General features: G+C 45.6%; 1 protein-coding gene and 1 long non-coding RNA gene across 3 annotated transcripts in view; both read left to right on the top strand.

Moving 5' to 3' along the window:
* The window catches only part of LOC144162553 (receptor-type tyrosine-protein phosphatase kappa-like), a 616,238-nt gene that overhangs the window by 341,462 nt on the left and 254,808 nt on the right, over positions 1-19,968 (top strand). The gene's annotated exons all lie outside the window — the stretch shown is intronic.
* The window catches only part of LOC144161916 (uncharacterized), a 40,169-nt gene that overhangs the window by 1,466 nt on the left and 18,735 nt on the right, over positions 1-19,968 (top strand). The window lies entirely within an intron of this gene.

The following is a 19,968-nucleotide window of genomic DNA, read 5'->3' as shown; positions in this document are numbered from 1 at the left end:
TAACGCGCCGATGCATCGCAGGCGATGAGGCGCGCTGCAGTGGAGGGCTCCGGATTAATTTTGACCACTTGGGGATCTTTAACGTGCGCCGAAATCTCGTACGCATGGGCGTTTTTGCTTTTCACCTCCATTAGAAAAGCGGCCGCCGCGGCCGGAAACCGAACCCGTGTCCTTGTGCTCAGCAGCACAACGCCTTAGCCACTGAGCCACCGCGGCGGGTATGAGTCAATGTAGAAGATTGATTAATGTCCAGTGTTTTTTATGCACTTATTATCTCATTACTGCCTTGTGAACACAACACTACTGTATGAACAAAGCTGTAATAATTTGCAGCTTTCCAGCAAAGACACATTTTTTGACACAACACGCCACGGGTAAAACGACGCAATTACCCAGAAATAACCCATCATCCAATTGCATGTCTAACAGGATTGTGTACATAGTATCTACACCCCACCTGATCTCGGTTGTTTGTTCATTGTAATTATTCTTATCGTTACACTACGCTTAATGGCAAGACTAAACGCCTATTTATGCCATAATAAAGGCTACACTATACAAATACCTATGTTTAAAACAATTCTAAGTTAACTGTACACTGAGCTGACGTCAAGCTTGCTACTTGTTCCGGTTGCTCTCTTTGATGTGCGGCTGTTCGGCTCAACTTTCTTCACGAAACAATAATTACAAGATAATTCTCCTGTTTAACATAAAGTATGTTGGAAAGGCATAAGTGAAGCCGTAAGCTTCCTTTGGACGCGAGTCCAAGTTGGGCATTCAGAGGGCGAATCTCAATGGGCAGAAACGTTTGACGACAATTTACTCGCAATGCCTGATGTTCTGCAAAGTATTCACTTATGTGTGATATGAAGGCGAAAATTGTCGAATGAGAAACATTTGGCGGGAACCGAACGTCTTACATTACGAATGAAAATGCTTCATATCTGCAGCAGAAGCTCGAAAAAAGCCAGTTCTAGCAATTATTTTTCCGGGTGGCATCCAAAAACCAGAAAAAGGTGCGCCATTTCGATGAACACCGGAAATATACGAAACACTTTTAGTCGATTGTTTACATATGATCTGATGGGCGTACAGCAATACCACTCAGCTCAATTATTTCGTCTCTAATAATTAGGTACTAACCATATTCTATAGAGGTTAACATTTCGGAAAAGTAAAGAAACGGTATCTGAAAATATCCTTTATATGTATCAACTTGTCACATTTTTAAATCTGGACCTTCTCCGTTACCTCGGTGACTTATTTTCCTAGGCGAAGCTATGCCACCGAACCAAGTGAATTGTGGAATAACATGGATAAATTTGTCCGTGTTTCACGATTTTTATTCGTTGCTTTGAGGTCCAATTCGCCCCCGAGTTACCTAGCAAGGCAACGTATTCAGCAAATCTGAGGTTTCTGAGATATTCTCCATTAACCCTTACTCCCGTCCAAGTTACAATGAAGACGAATTGGGTGTATTTTAATTTTTTATTGCTGATTCGTTAGCCTTGCGCCTTCTTGCCAAATCACGGGTTATTTACTTCTAAGTCGCACACAGAAACAAGCGGGAAAAAAGCGCGCCGCTTGCAATAGTAGTGCAAGGCTGTAGAAGCCCCAAAGGTGGCGGCCCCTCTCCCAATCGTCGGGGACCCGCCTGTTGCACCTCCCATGGATTTCCGAACTTGCCGCTGAAAGTTCTTCATGACTGGCAGGTCTGCATCATTTTTCTCGCACGCTTCCATGCCTCTCCCATAGTGGACCGCGTTAACACACGTTGGAACTTGCGGCAACAAGCTTCGCGAACTCGGCGTCTGTTCTCCCCACTTCAGGCACGAACGCCCGTGAACTGGCGAGCAGAACACCACGTGAGAGCTCACGCCACGAAATTGTGACGGAGTGTTCCCGAAGGTTCAGCTGGCTGATGCCTGGCGCTCCTCACGAGGCGCATGCTCACGTACTCTCAGTATGTTTTCTTGTCGTTTTTTCCTGGAAACGCTGGAAGGCGGAAACAGTTTTAACAGCTCTGCTTTTAAAACTGAGAACTACACAAACCTGAAGAAGGTTAACTGATGTATATTCTTCGAACTTTTTCTACAAAGCTGGTTTTTTGGACACCCATCCCTATTACTAAACACGATGCGTGAATTTCAACATGCCTTCACAATATCTCAAAGCAATAATGGAAAACATGCCTGGGAAGCGATACCGGAAGCTCTCTTAATTATCAAATGCGAATGTGTTGGCCTTACCGACCAGATGATCTTAGGGACATACGTTGCTACAGTCTCTCGCAGCACATCCGCAATATTCTCACTACCACAGTTATGGCAACAGCCACATTGCGTTTTGAGGGTGGCGCGGCAAACGACGTGGAAACGGGGATTGAGCATCGTCCATAGTAGTTGACAAAAGAATTTCGTGAAGCGAACCCCGCGGGGAATGGCTCTGAAACAGGAAGGCCATGCCTTCAACTTCTGGCCGCGTGGAATTCAAGTGAGGTGGAGGCACGCTATTCCGTTTCAAGATATTTGTACGAGCCGGCTGTCCCTGTGCGATGCAAAATGTTAATTAACTATGTTGATATGCCTTGCACCACCATTACACTGAAATAAATGATAACAAATCATCATTATTTATGGCAGTTATCCATTGAACTCAATTCACTGAGAGCCAGTCGGGGTTGTTGGTTCATGTCAAGTATCTACAGCGCAGACACACGAAGAACACTGAAGAAGAACGTTACACCTCTAGCGCTGAGATCAGAGAACACTTTCCAGGCCCAAAATGTTCGAAAACAATAAAAAAAGATTGCCCTGCTGGGGCTCGATCCCGGGGCTTCGTTGCTGAAGCGACACGTCTACCCTTAGGCCACTGAGGCTTTTTTTATTTATTTCATGGAAAAATACGCCCGAACATAACGACACTAGGAGGACACTATACAGTCAAGCCTACAAGACAATATCGAAATTCTGGCGAGCGCACATGAACCAAAAGGCGAGCAAACACACACAATTGCTCAACAAAAAAACAGTCAGATGGTTGATCAGAAGAATTATACAGACTATGCACAAACGCCGCTGTTTCAGAAATGACATATGATATAATTGACTCCGCCCCAGATTGCACAGACCGATTAAAAACATCATGTTATAGGGTGTCTCACCAGGACAGCTGACTGAGAAAGGCGTGATATCCAATAGTTTCCGAATGTTTGCTGCAAAATGTGCCTGAAAAAGACAGCAGCAGTGCAGTCGAGGAAATTGTGGGACTCTGGTCATTGGGTCTCTGGTTTTGAACAGAGGTGAGAATCGCTGACCCAGCCTTAAAACGAACACGGTCTTGCATCCAAGTTTTTACAGGTAGCGTACAGTGTCCACTTTAAAGAAAAATGCTTTTACCTTTGGCAGAACACCCATTTTATGTACTCTATTGAGGACGTCCTGGTATCGACAATGCAAGTACGGTTTTTTTAGCAGTTTCCATCGGAGAGTAAGAGTAGCGTTCCAAGCGAATGGCGCTGGGTGCCCACAGGAAATGCCAGCCTTGTAACAACAAGGAAATAAAACATCGCGTTGGAGAAATCTGACGTTACATTCTGTCCCGCAAGGGTGTTGAGGCTAACGGAAACCCGACGCATGAAATTCACTGCCATGGCCTTCGTCATCTATGGCCTTCGTCACACGAGTCATCTCATTAGAAGAGCAAAGTGCTTTCTTTATCCCTCGATTATCGCTCTTATCTTCCCAAGTACTTCGGCCCCTCTTAAAGATGCTATTGCCCATCTTAGATAATTTAGTGGTTTGATTGTACGTTCTTCACGTTATCTCACTCCCGTAACCCACCTCTTCCCTACGTCCCGGTCTCAGTGTTGCGTACAATCGGAACGTCTTCTATCGGGTGTTGTTTTCCGATAAATGAATTTTTTTTTCAATTCCTGTCTGCGAGGTTAATACAACTCCTTTATACTTTCTTCTGTTCGGCAAATTCGATTTAGGATATCGTTGCAGTGCTCACAAGTTTCCCTCTGCCTCAAACGGAAGTAAGCAAAGCAAATTTGAAGCTATTGCGTGATTTTCAGATTATTCTTAAACGGAGCAACTATGCGTTACTTAGAAATGTTGGCACATGCACCCCATTTAACCCATATTATCGTAATTTTTTTCTCGTTAATGATACTGATGCTTATATGATCTATAATATTTACTCATTTTTTAAAGATTCCGCTCAGGGCTCGAGAAGGACAGTTGCATTGATTGGATGGTGGAAATTGTTATAAATAGCTACATTTTTGTTAAATTCGCGGCTTCTGTAGTGTCGTTTGTAAGTTCTTCAATTGTCTTGAAAATAACAAGGGCAGTACGTACGTTTTTTGTGAGCTTCCTAGGGTAGAGATGAGGAATTTCACGAAATCTTGTTTCCTGAAGTTGGGTTTTCTGAAAGAAACCTATTTTCTTTCTATTGTGGTTAAATAAAAAAGTACGGCGGCAAGCTCTAGCTCTTTCCACACTGGGGTTTAATGTACGTCCAACAAAAACCGCATCTGGTGGTTCAAATAGTTTGCTTTATGTCACGGGTGCCTTGGCCTAGTGAACACGTGTAACCGGTTTGTGCGTCGCAAACATTTCTATTAAACATTGGGGATTATGATGATTATGATGATGATGATGTCCTTGAAGCGTGTGGCACGTATCCACACAGGTCGATTTGTCACGGCAAAAACATTAACCGTACCCCTGTTGGAGCTTGTAGACTGAATTTTACAGCAAAGCTCTAATGTTGTCATTGATACTGTAGTACGCTAATATGCCCTTCAGGAAAGCCAACTTTCTCTGGCGATGAAGATGAACGATCGTGGCTGAAGTGAAAGAGAAAAAAACGCTTCCCGTTGCCGGAATCCAACCTGGGTCCCTGGCGTTGTGAAGCCGGCGTTTATGAGGTTGCTCCATTTCGACATGAAGGAAGCAAACGCCAAGCAGCAGGTACCGATTCACGCCGTACCCCCTAAACCCAAACATTAGGACAACGGAGTGCACACCCAAGGGTTGCTGTGGGTGTTCTAGAGAAGCGCGGCGTACCTACACAGTTGCACATATTCGCAGTGTGGGATTGGTCAACCAAAGAATCATCACGAGAAAGCTTTGCCGTTCAATCATTGTTTACTGATTTCTATTCGGGTCGCCAGGTTGCAGTGCTGTGAACCGACTACGTGACTAGGCGTAGACAATATTTTTTTTTGCAAGAACCGTGATCAGCCGAGTGCTCCTTTCTGTAAGCTCGCGAACAGAATAAATGCACGCTCCTCAATAGGCCTGTTTTTTAAGCCGTAAAGGTGACTTGAGTTCGCCGTGGCTGTTATTAGTAATGCTTTGCAAGCGGGCAGCGGTTACTATTAAAGAGAAATTATATCGAATGCGTGTCGTGAAGGTCTTCGGAATTCGACCTCGTATAAGGCTATGTGTGGGCAACTTGCAACATGTGTCCCCGGGACCATTAAACAATAAAAACGCGCACGCATGATCCTCTGTCGCCTAGGTTTCGCGCCCTTACTAGAAGTCTTTATAAAACAATAGGCGGCTCATTTTACGTTATGAATATTATGGGTATAATTCAAGTTTTTGCACTGATCTCCGCATTGGTAGACGCTTCAATTGAATTCGTAGCTTAAGAAAGTATTTGTTCAGAGAAAACTATTATGCAATACGATAACTATACTTGCTTTCTTGCATTGAAATAATCCTCATTTATTGTTACACTTCACGAAGCTTGAACGTATTTGAAAAGTTCTTCGTTTATCGTGTTCCCGCATGTTACACCCAAGTATTTCTCACTGAAAAAGTTACCTTTGTTTTCTTGCTGTTTTAATTTTGCGCCCACTCTGCAGGTAATAAGCGAACCCGAATGCTTTTTATCTGTCCATGCAAGTATTTTCCGCAGTTGTTTTCAGTTGTTCGATGTAACCGCAAAATTACCCATATCCTCATACAGCTTATATATCCGGCAGGTTCAATCAGAATTAATTGGTACCTTCATTCGGAGAGTGATGTTGTTCCTCGCACGCTTGCAAACACCGCAACCGAAAACTCTCTCGCCAAATAATACAACACCTACATAGATGAAATAAAAATAAGAACATTTTCCATAAAATCGTTTTCTTGACTTCAAGATGCTGGTGTTTTTTTAGTCTATTCACTGTTTTCACTCTTTAGCCCTGAGGCACCACAGATAACCAGCTATCGTTTACTGAAAGCATTCGTTATGTGAACTCGTGCGATCCAGCGCACCGTTGCCCTGTGCGGGCTTGCTGCGTGTAGTGTGGCGAAGAACTCCGGTGTTTTGCTGAAAGCCCACCTTCCTCGAACGTGTTGAGATAAGCACCCGCCGTGCTCTGGCCCCGCAAGCGATGACTCAAGCGGCAGTAGTTGCAAAATTCAAACAAACTGTTCTGCATGTTGAGATTGAGACTTGAAACTGCCAGCGGACGCCCCTCACCGAGATTTCCTTTCCCCTTCTCTCAGGCTCATCGTGCGCCACTTCTTCCGGTTTTTACGAACCCGCGAAAGAGGGTTTGTGTGTGTGTAATCTTTCGTGGCACGTGCAATAGCATTAATATACCTGAGAAATACGCGGTTCCTCTGGGAACATAATTCGTTAGATGGACGCGACCCGAGCTCAAGGTGTTCTGGACTAAGGAAACAACCCCGAAGGCTCCATTTGAATTTTTTTCCTCAATAAAGATGGTTTCCACTCTCTCGCGATTGGCGGCATCGGATCGTGGTGTCGCTGTGTTCGAGTCATGCTGTAAAATAGCCCGGAAGGGTGATGTTCCTGTATCGTCGTTGTTCACCTCTCGCCATGTCGCAACCAGTTACCGTTTGCCTTCGGCTTTTTGTCTTCGTCACCAAGGCAGCTAGCTGCTTTTTCTGGTCCCTCGTATACCACACTACCACTACATGACGGAGGCAACCAACCTCGGTTCGTGGACTCCTTCGCCAATGTAACAGAATCTAAAGCCGGAATTTTTACGTGTGGAAAGAGCGTTGCGCTGCAAGAATATTGGGTCAAAAATGGTGCAAACTCAACAAGGACTCTGTGGCTGCATATAATAAAACAATAATTGAAACAATACCAGCAAAGGTACACTCCCTGAGACGGGATGTTTTTTCTGCCAAGAGTAACAGGCAAGCGGGTGTTCGTCCATCACATTCAGTCGGTCTGTGGCATGAGCGAAGCGTTGCTGATTGTCAGAACGCCCGTGACCCCAATTTTCGCCGTTCTGCGAGTGCTTGTTTAGATTTAGTGCTATCAACCATATCCGCACGCGACAGCGCTGAATTATTTACAAATGAGCGACGCGCTAAGGAGAAAAAGTATAACAACAAAAAATGCCGGCGCAATCCTTCGGGCATCAGTGGTAAAATCAGTGTCAATGACGATGCTTATACATAAATATATAACGAGGACAAGAACGGGTCAAACAATTGATTGCGATTAGCAAAATCTAAATTGGGTTGCGATGCCTACATGATAATTGCCTGCAGCATTTTGCGGGACTTACTGGTAAAAAATGACGTCATGTATAACTGGAAGACTTGATGACATCATTTAGGCGATGTTGATATGCTAGGCTATTTGTGAACAGCGTTCTTACGTACCAGTTAGTGATTTGAAGAACTAGCTTATGAAATAAAAGTTTGCGCAAATATACCAACGCCGCGGAAAAAGAGAAATATCTGCCCTACTGTGCAGTAGACCGAGCAGCGACTCATATCCTGGGAAGACGCCACCCAATCAGTGGCGCATCACAGAGGCTCCCCGGGTGACTTCTGAACACGGCGGGCCATCCCAACACCCTTCCTCCGGCAGCGCCATAAAAGGTGCCATTATCCTTCGATGCCCTGACAAATTCGCCAGTGCTGCTGCCTGAACATACCACTACGCTAGCCTTTTGCAGACTGTAAGCGAATTAACTCGTTCTGAGGGAGAGGTATTCACCAGAAATTTAGGCCTTGAAATTACAATACGGGAGCAGATCACGGCGACGCATAGTCTACGACTATATCCTCTTGCAAGACCCCGCGTGCAACATATTGCGCATTCAAATTTCAGGGCTCCGTAAACAAAATTGGTTGAAAGCGAAACCAAAACAGTCTCTCAAAGCTAGAGAGGAGACTGGTGGTGCAATCTGCCGGTGTTTCATTCAACCGTAGGTGCCAGATTGCGCTCATAGTAATGAACAAAAATTGCGTTTTTCGGTCCGGAGGTTTTCTATGGACGCCGCCAAAGTAAATCCTTTTCATGTGTTTAAAAATGCTGTGATACTTTTGGTTTTCGTTTTACGAGCTCGTGAAAGGCTGAAGTATCATTCGTCCCCGTTGTTTCTGCCTTGACTTTTATGTTTTCTTCTGCATTTCACTCTTTTTTTTTCTTTATTACCGGTTTCAGACATCACAAAAACGTGCTACAGATAACAAACGCTAGCTTTGGCTAAGCCAGCGCATTATGTCTAAAAACGGGGCATAGACAACCCTTTCTCTACTTCCTGCAGCCACTCGGGTGTACAAGGTTGATCCTTCCACATTTCTACAATGCGATGAACGCTTTCACAGAAATACTGCCTCGCGGGCCGTCCATCAACGTCCGAGTAACGAGCTGCCAATCGAGACCTCCATATTCCGTGGAGGACCAGCAACATCAATAGGTCGTAAGGCACTCCATTATCGTTCTCAACTGCCAGAAACCGTATACCATGAGGATCCAAGGGGAGTTCCTTTTTCAAAGTTCTCTGAAGTACATCCCACAAAAACACCGCATCCCAACAGTCCAAAAATACATGTTCAACAGTTTCCGGCTTCTTGCATAGCCAGCAGTCTGCTCCCCAGGGCACGAACAAACCCTTCTCAAGCATCCACGTTTTAACCGGGAGCACACCAACATGAAGCTTAAAGAAAAACGTTTTAACACCCGGCGGAACAACCATTGCTTTTACACGTTTCAAAACATTTTGTCCTGGTCCACTTCGAAACATGGATCTGTATAGTGGCACAGGAAAGCAGATTTCAACGAGATCTTTGTACAACTTCTTCTTCGACACTGAAGTCAAATACTCCATAGAAAAACGCGAACATACAAATTGTGTTGCCTGTACGACTTCCTTTAGATATCTGTGAAGTCCTCCAGTATAACACAAAGATGACGTAATAACAAACTGAGGCAGAAATCTACCTAACCTAACCTGAATTACAGTGCGAAGTAGGGGGTCCTTCACCTCACCCAAAAAATAAAATCTATTGACTACTTGTCGCAGAAAAAGATGCGATAGTGACAAACCAGCATCACGCACACGTCTGAAAAGATTAGTTCTACTCGTCCGTTCCCAGGTCGAGCCCCAGATAAAAACAGCACATACACGATGTAACCTTTGTACATTTGCACGCGAACAATGAATAACTTTCAAAACGACCACAGTTCAGCGAACAGAAACACATTACACACCGTCGCCCGTGCAAACACAGACAACGTTTTACCCTTTCCCCCCACTTTTCCGCTTTCTCTCGCAACGCCGCTGTCTGGCTTCGCCAGTACGGCTCGCTGTCGCGGTAATTTTCCAGCGGGACACCTAGATACTTCGCAGGCGTAACTTGCCAGCTGACACCTTCAAACACACTGGGTGTCCAGTCCCAGCACCCTTGCCAGAACCCCACACACTTTTTCCAATTTACGGAACTTCCAGTATATTCACAAAAGGAATTAAGTATTTTAATGGCGCTACTGATACTTTCTCTATCACGGCACAAAAAAGCAATGTCGTCCGCATAGGCAAGTACACGGACCTCACATGCCTGCAACCGAAAGCCATGAATACTGTTGTTGTTATTTACGCTTGCGCAGAGGGCCTCAATGTATAAACAAAAAAGTAAAGGCGAAAGCGGGCACCCTTGGCGATCCGAACGTGTGACCTTGATTGGACGACACACCGACTTGTTAATAACCAAACTTGTCGAACACCCTTTATAAGCCATTTGTACACCCCCCGCTATTATTCTTCCCAAGTTTACTTGTTCCAAGATGATAAAAAGCATTTCATGAGAGACTTTATCAAAGGCCTTTTCGAGGTCTATTTGGAGCATGGCTACAATTAAGTCCATACTGTCACAACATTCTAGGATGCTTCTCGCTGCGTGTATATTACTTGTTATAGATCTTCCTTTTATACCACATGTTTGGTGCTCCCCCACTATATCTGTTATCACCATCTGTAACCTCCCTGCTAGAATTTTCATTAATATAATCGTAAATTCAATCTGCAACAGGTTGCACGTCAGGGAAGCGTACAACCTATGTGACTACATTTGGCAAAACCCATTTTTAAAGACGATAGTCTTTCTTGGGCTACTTAAACCCAAACATTTTGGTCTGTCTGTATGTCTGTATGTCCGTCTGTCTGTCTGTGACTCGATTCAGCCACCCGACCAAAGTAAAACAATGCCTGCGCAATAGTCTTATATAGTCACAGCTAAATGTGCCCGTCTAAGTTCAGTGTAATGTTCATACTTGTCAATATTGTTGAAGAACAACAAGACATTACGCATATATAAGACAACAAGTTAATACAGAAGTGATATTTGCAGCGTTCCTTTATAAAAAATCGTACATGTTTGATTTTGGCGAGATTAAATACTTCATCAACTGAAGAAAAAAATATCACTCCGCCGTCGCCTGCTGTCGCCCGCGCCATATAACTTCTGGCGGCATTTGAAGAAATCAAGTGGCAACAGTTACGAAAGGTTCCACTAGATAGGTTCCACGTTCTGCTTGCAACGCACGTGGACTAGGAAAACGCGGTTCTATAAACGTTGAAGTACGGCGCCTCGATTCACGCGCGTCTTCGCCGTACGGCAGCGTTGGCATCGAGACACCCAGTTTGGAGCAGTGGAACGCGGGAAATTTAAAATGACTTAAGCAATCCTTTGGCGTCTTTACCTTGGGAGGAGCGCGACGCAAGAGGAACAACATGAGAGGTGAGCGGGAAAGCGAACGGAGGCATTTACTTGGCAAAAGTCGATAAAGACTATCGTCTTTTGACGACATTTTCAACGAAAGGAGCAGATACGCGGCCAATTTTTTTAATTTGCTCTTTCTTTCTGTTAAACGTAGGGGTCTATAGGGGTGAAGCACTTCAGATGCTGGGGCTGTTGCAGTCTCCTGTCGTCGTTGTTGCAATCATCGTCTCATGTCACAGTACTAAACACCAAGAAACTCGTTTACACCTCGCGCTAGAAGGAAACGGTACAAAAAGACACCGGGACACTCGTTTACGCCTCGCGCTGGAGTGCTTCGTAACGCGTACTCAAAAACACCGGGACGCTCGTTTACGCCTCGCCCTAGAGAGCTTCGTGGTTCCACGACAAGAGACTTTTGCAGCAAAGCTGCATACCTGTTCCTCGCAACGGTTTTATCTCCGTTAGCAAATAGGCCCAGCCGTCAAAAATACACTTATACACTGCATGCTTCACCCCTCCCCAGGTTTCACGTTGGTGGAGATGTCTCAGGATTTTCTTATTGCAAATAAATAATAAGCAACCTCTTGAGATGCCGTCGAGGTCTCTTTCCTGGAAATCCTGGAGAGGATTGCGGCAAAAGGGGACAAGCAGCAACAATAACACGTTGTACCTTTTGTGCGAGGTTTCCTTTACATTGAAAAATTTCAATATCTATTCCAGGGCCTTCAGGGCTTGCCAAAATTAGGTTCTTTCGGCCTGTCCGGTGGGACTTCCCAGGAACGAACTGCTTAACTGGGAACTTACCAGTGAAGGGAATAATTTGCACGTCAACGCTGATGTTTTTTGGGCACGGCAGATTGAGACAAGCGTTTTTAATGATCTCAAAGAGAGGACGGAGTTTCCATAGCCCATCGGCTTCTTTATCTTCATCGGAAACAGCGAGGCATACGCACACGCACGCACAACACAACACAACATACGCACGCACACACACACACACACACACACACAAACACACACACACACACACACACACACACACAAACACACACACACAAAACACTTGACACAACACATTCGAAACATGCACAAAACACACACACAACTCAGCACACACACACACAACACACACAACACAACACGAACACAAAATAACCACGCAACACAACACACACAACAGACACAGAGCACAACATATACACACACAACACGCACACACACTGTCTACAACATCATGTTTCGTGGTTTTTGACAACATAGTCCCAGCGTGGAATATATAGCACATCTTATAACTTTTCAACGAGACTTCTTAGCAAATAAAGAATAGCATGAGTATCATCTCTGTACAAAAATATCTGGTTTTTACTACGTCATGTCTTGGGTCTCAGGAGGATATAAAGTAGAACCACGCTGTTACGTTCCTCACTGTTGTTTTTTCCTGGCTGCTACATTGTTTTTCATCGATCCCGGCATAGCTCCCATAGGATATAATGCATTGCGAACCCCGCTCTAACGTCGCAACTTTGCGCCCGTTCCGGTATGATGCGTCGCAACCTGACACTCCGAAGCTTCTTGGGCATCGCCATTTTGATGAGTCTTGGCCAGGCTTTGCTGCTGAACTGGTTACATTAGTTAAACTTCGGAACACTGCAAATGCGTGATGTTAGCGCCGCGGCACTGTTGTAATGGTGGCGCGCACGTTTTTAGATTAGATCATTTTTCAATGCGCGGCCTTCCAGCATAGAGAAAGAAATACTATTAAGAGAGGGCACTCCCATAGAGCTCTGCGACCGAATTGACTGTAGTGTAGTGTCGCACCCTGAGCGGGCAAACAAATTACTAATTGTTCACTTTCGGTTTCGGTTTCGCGGACACCGATATTAGCGGGCAGTTTGAATGACTGGAAAGCGCTGCTCGCGGCGACGGGCATCGGTACGGTATTCGGACGCTTTCATGCAATAATTAGTGTTTATTTGAATATATCATTCTCAGGTATGGTGCCCGCATGCTTTTAAAAAAATTTTTTTTTTAATGTGAAATTGCAGTTTACAGTACAATTTACAGATGAGTAAGAATTCTCTCGTCTGTTCACGTCTTGTCAAGCCACATAAAAGAACTCATAAATGAAGAAATATTTATTGCATGGCACTAGACGGAACAACAAGTTCAAATTGCCATCAATATTTGAAATACACATATAATAATAAACAGGAATGAAAAATGCACAAGTAAAGGTACCAAAACAACACAAAGGACTTATTGTCCATGGCAGGTTAAAACGCAGGAAACCCAGAAGAATCAGCCATCCACAGTTGTACTTGTATCTGCTACGCCCTCAGACTCTGTGCACTGTTGCAGTCATACAAAAAGATCAACCGCAACAAACTTTAGACAATGGGATACTTGTAACCGTTTACGGCCACAATCTCCGCAGATAATTTTTTAGTTGCGTACTACCTTAGGACGGCACAAGCGCATAGCATTTCCAATCGCAAAAAATCACACAGGCACCGGCAGGATTCGAGCCTGTATCTGGTAGACGAGACAGAGCTAGTGCCAGTCGTCTTACCCATTGAGCTTCGACCGTAAAACGGCTTACTCCCTCGCCTGTAACGGTGCGGAGTACCTCAGGACGTGCCAATGTCCTTCCGCGTCCATCCGTACGCACACCATCATCAAGGGAAAATCAATCGAAATTTGATTCGAGCCGAGAGTTTGTTTCATTTATGGAATAATGAAGGAGCAACTCACGGTTCAAATCGAAGGACGGTGGGGGCGCAACTTGCATCTCATTTCGTGTCCCAGTGCTCCCAACTCTCGCCATCATCCACGGAGTGGAGATGCTGCCATTTTTTTAGTCTGGCAATTTCTCCAGTTAGGATGTGAAAGAAGGAAAACAATTGCGCCCCGTTTACAAAAAGGCTTTGATGGCCTTGCTTATTTGATGAACTCCAATGAGGTCTATTGCCTCTGGGAAACTTCACATCAGTAGCGGTAATTGAACAGAAATCACATTTGTGTGGATATGCACACGCAAAAAAGGTTAAGAGGAAAAAAATCAACTTCCTATTGGTTCCTTGCAAGGGTGCATTTTCAAGAAGCCGAGTTACCTTGCGAAAGCGTCCCCTTCCCATCAAAGGCAAAGGGCCAGGGGGGGGATACTTTAGGTACGTAGTCAAGCGACAGGTTCAAGGCTCGATTAAGGTCAGAAATTCGAGTTTTCCGCTGTCAAAGCAGTATATGCTTCCTGTGTATGAGACAATGGTGACACATTACACAGTCCCATAAGGTAACGCGACAACATTTGTGCGCCCACGCGCCACATTATTCCCATTTCGAACACGCAGTCGAGCCCAATTTCAAAAGCGTCGCGCACAAATGCACGACTGAACTTGACATTACTATGCTTTTCATCTCACAACCAGGCACCCGGCACTGAGCAATGCTACTAGAGTACATATTACATCAGATATGTTTCGCAATCCACCATGTGCTATGACAGAGGTTGAAATGTCTGTGCCGCCCATATGCTCCCGGATTACAGCGCATATGTGTATTCAGCATCGTGTTATACATTTTATCTGTCTGATTACAATAAGAAGAATGACAGTGCAATTTGATTGACGAGGAAAATCATGGGAGCTCTGCGTATATTTGCAAGCTGTGCTTCACCTTAAAACAAACAGTGCGGAAAAGGACCACCTCACTACACAGTCGGCGTACACTGCACTTACAACAGGTGCATCTATTTACCGCAATGCCAGTACACAATTCGCCAGAAAAAACACCCGACTAAAGTTTTCCCTGTTGAGGGGTTACAGTACGTATCAACGAAATTATAAGGCGCAGCAAGAGAGCCATTACTTGGAGCGCAACAAAAAACATGGACAAAAAAACAGAGTAGACAAGACAGGTGCTGGCGACTATTCACAAACAAGCGCAGCAAGAAGTTCTTCTCAGTTAAGACAGGCATACTTGCTGAGGGCGTTATGAGCGCATTTGACAACGCAGGTGCCAACATGGTTCTCTTCATCTAGGTCACTCCAACAACATGCGGCACGTACGCTGAAGAGCAACGACATTTAGCATGACCTCTTACCCTGGAAGTTTTCATATTGTAAAAGGCTTTTCATGGATGTACTGTTTCACAATATTAGTGCTAGCAGCAACAATAATTTGCGAGTAGAGTTTGGGGACTGGACGCTGTTGTGACTGGTTTTGATGAGATGAGGCACGTCAGCGATAAAAAACAATTTGTTCCTGGTGTCAACGATAGGCGTTTCAGTTGTCACGCCTTATTGAATTCCGAGACTGCACTCGATTTTAGGGTGCTGATGGCAAGGTTCAAAAGATGGAATATTGTTGCGGTACCTGTCAGGAGCATCAATGAGGCAGCAAGAAGCATTGCAGGTAGTCATTAATGCAACTGAATAACTCTGGGAGAACATTTGGCACGGTCATTTTTGTGGGTCGTGTGAGGGCTGGATCCATGAAGACCTCTGCCATGAAGTGCTTACACCATGTCTGGTATGATAAATGCAGCTGGCTGGCTGGCTCTGTCTTGACGGCACCTGTAGACCTGCACAGGTGATAGGAGATATAGTACACAAACTGTTTGCAATGACAGATGACATGTGAACAGTCTCTAAATTTCACTGCAACTAGTACTCGAGTATTGCCTCCAGCGCATGCCACCTATTAACAACATAAGTTCACTTATTCTATTCAGCAATAATGCGGTCGCACTATTAGCAACCATAAAAATATGGTCTTTGTAGTTTCGCAACACTGGTTAGGCACATTCCTAATGCAATTCAGCTATTGTTTGGTTTAACAAACATGATAATGCTGCTCACAAAGCCTGAATATTATTGTCTTTTCTGTAAAATTGATTGATTGATTGATTGATTGATTGATTGATTGATTGATTGATTGATTGATTGATTGATTGATTGATTGATTGATTGATTGATTGATTGATTGATTGATTGATTGATTGATTGATTGTAGGGTTTAACGCGCCGACGCAACGCAGGCGATGAGGCGCGCCGTAGTGGAGGGCTCCGGATTAATTTTGACCACCTGGGGATCTTTAACGTGCACCGAAATCTCGTACACACGGGCGTTTTTGCTTTTCGCCTCCATCAGAAAAGCGGCCGCCGCGGCCGGGAATCGAACCCGCGACCTCGTGCTCAGCAGCGCAACGCCTTAGCCACTGGGCCACCGCGGCGGGTCTTCTGTAAAATCAAGACGAAAAGCGAGAGAGAACTGAACGTAATACAAAGCTTAAACAAACCTGTTGTCCCACGGGCCCACGAAAGAAACTCACCCCAGGACTGGCACCTGGCGAAGGTTTATTTGGCCGCTGTGTGCTTCGTACTGATGACCCCCAGAGGCCATGGACTGAAAAACATGACAACAACACACACAGCTCAGACTCTATCGTTGCATTCTGCGCAATTCGTGTTTTATGAAACTAGTCAACATACTAGAGAAAAAAAGAGCGAACGCTTGAAAAAAACGGCAAGTGGGGAACAGTTCTATGTAATGCCTGCAATACTGGACTTGATATGCGATGTAGAACAAAGACCTAATTTGAAAGTTTCAATTCACTGTGGTGTTAACCCCGCTCGAGCAAAGCTGTTCTCTGCCGACTAAAGACGCCTTTTCACCGCACCTGACGCGCCAAAGCGAAGCGACGCGCGCGCGTTATCGGCGTCGGCGAGTGGGTTTGCTTGGTACGCAGGCAGCTTGGTATGCACCCATGTGTAAAACTTTACGATGAGTGTACGGCTGCTGGTTATGCCCAGATAAGCCAAATAATGCAGCTACGGCTACTTCGTCGCGTACGTTCACCCGTACGGCTTTGCAGTGCATCGCAGCCATAATAAAGAATAGCAGTAACAGTTGGCCAAGCTAGCAATGGCTAGCTGGTATAATACAATGCTGCGTGCGGCTCACGCAATTCAGTGCAGCGACAGCGCACAACGCCTGCTTCGCCTACGGACCGCCGGCCTGCCGGCCACTTCCGCAACTCACCGCGGTCGTTCCCGGCACGTAAACGCTACGTGCGACGACGGGCGCGTACCGCTGACATCCCTCAGCGCTAGATAAAACAGCACAAACACACTAAAATATTATTATGACCGGTTAAAAAATGGTGTATTACGCCTTTCCGGGGCGTTTCCAAAGCTCTTATCCTAAAGACGCAGAACTGGCTATGCCTGATTTCCCTGAGGCTACGCAGTACTCGCAGCGTTTGCAGTACAAGGAAACGTGAATATGATACGCCACACCAGCACTTTAAAAAAGAAAGTCTCACATTTCGTTCAGGATGCAAAACCGATGTCACAAAGAAAGCACTAGGCGTTTCCTTCTCCACAACAAAGGATACACGAGGCTGCAGAAACGCATGCGCAAAAGTTGCCTAAAGAGCCAAATGGCGGCATGCGCTTGCGGCTTGGCCAGGCTTGCCTTCCTATTGTGCACAAAGAAGCCACGAAAATTTACTTTCACAGCCATTCGACTTTCTACATAAATTAACGTGTGTAGTCTAATTTGTAACAGAGTCTTATAAGTATAATATTGTGTGTTAGCCTAATTTTCAGTATATATTTTTTACCACTTGCGCCAACTGCCCGACTGACCCAGGGGTCAGGCCATTAGGCCATTCGGCTGTGATAAGCCCGAGTGTTCTCCCTTGTAATTTTTTATTTCTCTATGCTTCCAGTACCGCGGCACGGGCCAGGGCGGCCGCCGATCAGGCGGTGGCGCTGCGGTAGCGTTAAGATCGGTCTCGGCGCGTCGTCTTGTGCTCTTTTCTTGCTACTCTCGGCGGTTTCTACACCACCCATACCATCACTTGCGCCAGTTTTCTCGTACAAAGGCCCGTCATTTTGGAAGAACGCAACACCCCTTTTTGGTGGTTTTCTGGATGAGCTTGGCGTCTTTGTTTCGACAGGTGCTCAGGTATGTTAGGGAAAATACGAGCACAGCGCACTCCTGAGGGTCAACCTGGCTCGTAGTATCCTTAGTTTCAGCGTTCACGTTGAGGTCGCAACAGTTTACGATGTCTTAAGGCTCACAATGAATGTCACAGACGTATGTTTGTGACATAACCTTGGAGTTTTAACGCGGAATCGCGCTTTCGCACGCCTTCAATCCATCAGGATCCTACGGCGCATTGAAGAATGCCGCGGCACGGACTTCGCCCTGCCGCAGCAAACCCGAACGGCAGCACGGCGCGCAGCACGTCAACAAAGCGCACCGACACTTCAGAGATCCGCTGTAATATGTACGCACGATCAAATCACAGAGTTAATACCTTAATACGGATGTGATGGCAACAATGGAGCTCTTCAATGAAGTTTGCTCAAAAATTAGTGCCCTTCCACGTTGTGAAGACGGATGACCTGCGAAGCTGGGCGCAGTACACAAAATGCACGAAACAAAACACGATTGTTTGTAATTTGCGATCGACCAATTAGAACCTAGCCCGATGAAACCTTGAAGGACTCGAGATTCATTGCAGTGGAAAAACATGAAACTGCCTATCTCCGTCCGGCACAGTAGGCATCTTACTGTCTGCGTAACACACCAACACAATCCGCTCGACCACTGAGGACACGGGAAAGTTCGCATTGGGGTGGTCGACGTGCACGTTTAAACATCCCGGCAGCACAACGGATATGTCACCAGTGAGGGCATGAACACTATATTTGCGCGTGTGCCCTCCCCCCGCTTCCCTCCACTCTAAACTCGTGCCCAATAAACCGGCAACCAGTTATGTCCGCGTGCTTAGAAGTGAAAGGCACCGGCAAAATGGTCGCTCTGAAAGCCCTTCATGCTGACCAAGAAATATTAACCCGCGTCCACGTTGCTGCTAATACGTGAGAGAGAGTGAGAAAGAGAAAGGGGAGAGAGAGACAAATTTATCACGCAGTAATATGAGGAGAGAAGTAAAATCCTTTTAAGAAAGTGCGTCAGACAAGGAGACACAATCTCTCCAATGTTATTCACAGCAAGTTTACAAGAAGTAATCAGAACGTTGGATTGGGAACATGTGGGAGTAAGGGTTAATAGAGAATACCTCAGTAACCTCAGATTTGCTGTTGACGTTGCCTTGCTAAGTAGCTCGGGGGCGAATCGCAATGCATGCTTGCCGCACTGGACAGAGTGTAACCGTCGGCCTGAAAATTAATACGCAGAAAACTAAAGTAATGATCAATGACCTCGGTACAGCACAGCGATTTGAGATAGGTTGCGAGGCAGAAGAAGTGGTAGGTGAGTATATCTACTTAGGCCAAGTTGTGACTCCGGATCCCAACCATGAGACAGAGATAATTATGAGGATAAGAATGGGCTGGAGGGCATTCGGCACGCAGTCTCAGATAAGGAATGGCAGCCGACCATTGTCCCTGAAGAAGAAAGCGTATGACAGCTGCATCTCACCGGTACTCACTCACAGGGTAGAAACTTGGAGGCTCACTAAGAGTGTTCAACTTAAATTGAGGACGACTCAGCGAGCAATATCACTGAAGGTGATAGGTGTAACATTAAGGGACAAGCAGAGAGCGGGGTGGACCAGGGAACAAACGCGTGTAAAGGACATATTAGCAGGAATTAAGAAGAAGAAATGGACGTGGACCGGGCATGTAATGCGAAGGCAAGATTACCGCTGGTCATTAAGGGTAACAGAGTGGATCCCTAGAGAAGGCAAGCGCGGCACAGGGCGGCAAAAACGTAGATGGGAAGATGAGATCAAGAAACTTGCGGGGATAAATTGGCCACAGTTAGCACCGGACCCGGATAGTTGGAGATTAATGGGTGAGGCTTTTGCCCAGCAGTGGGCGTAGATAGGCTGGTGATGATGATGGTGATGAATGTGAGAGTGGTTCATCAGTCCTGGAGCCCATGTGCTGCCCAGCCTGCCGTTGCCCGGGTCACAAGTAGGAGCTGGTCCTCAGGT

Source organism: Haemaphysalis longicornis, unplaced genomic scaffold, assembly GCF_048455015.1.
Source record: "Haemaphysalis longicornis isolate Haplotype H1 unplaced genomic scaffold, Haemaphysalis longicornis Haplotype H1 scaffold_12, whole genome shotgun sequence".
In the NCBI taxonomy this organism is placed as follows: Eukaryota; Metazoa; Arthropoda; class Arachnida; order Ixodida; family Ixodidae; genus Haemaphysalis; species Haemaphysalis longicornis.
This window is presented reverse-complemented; position numbering and strand designations above follow the sequence as displayed.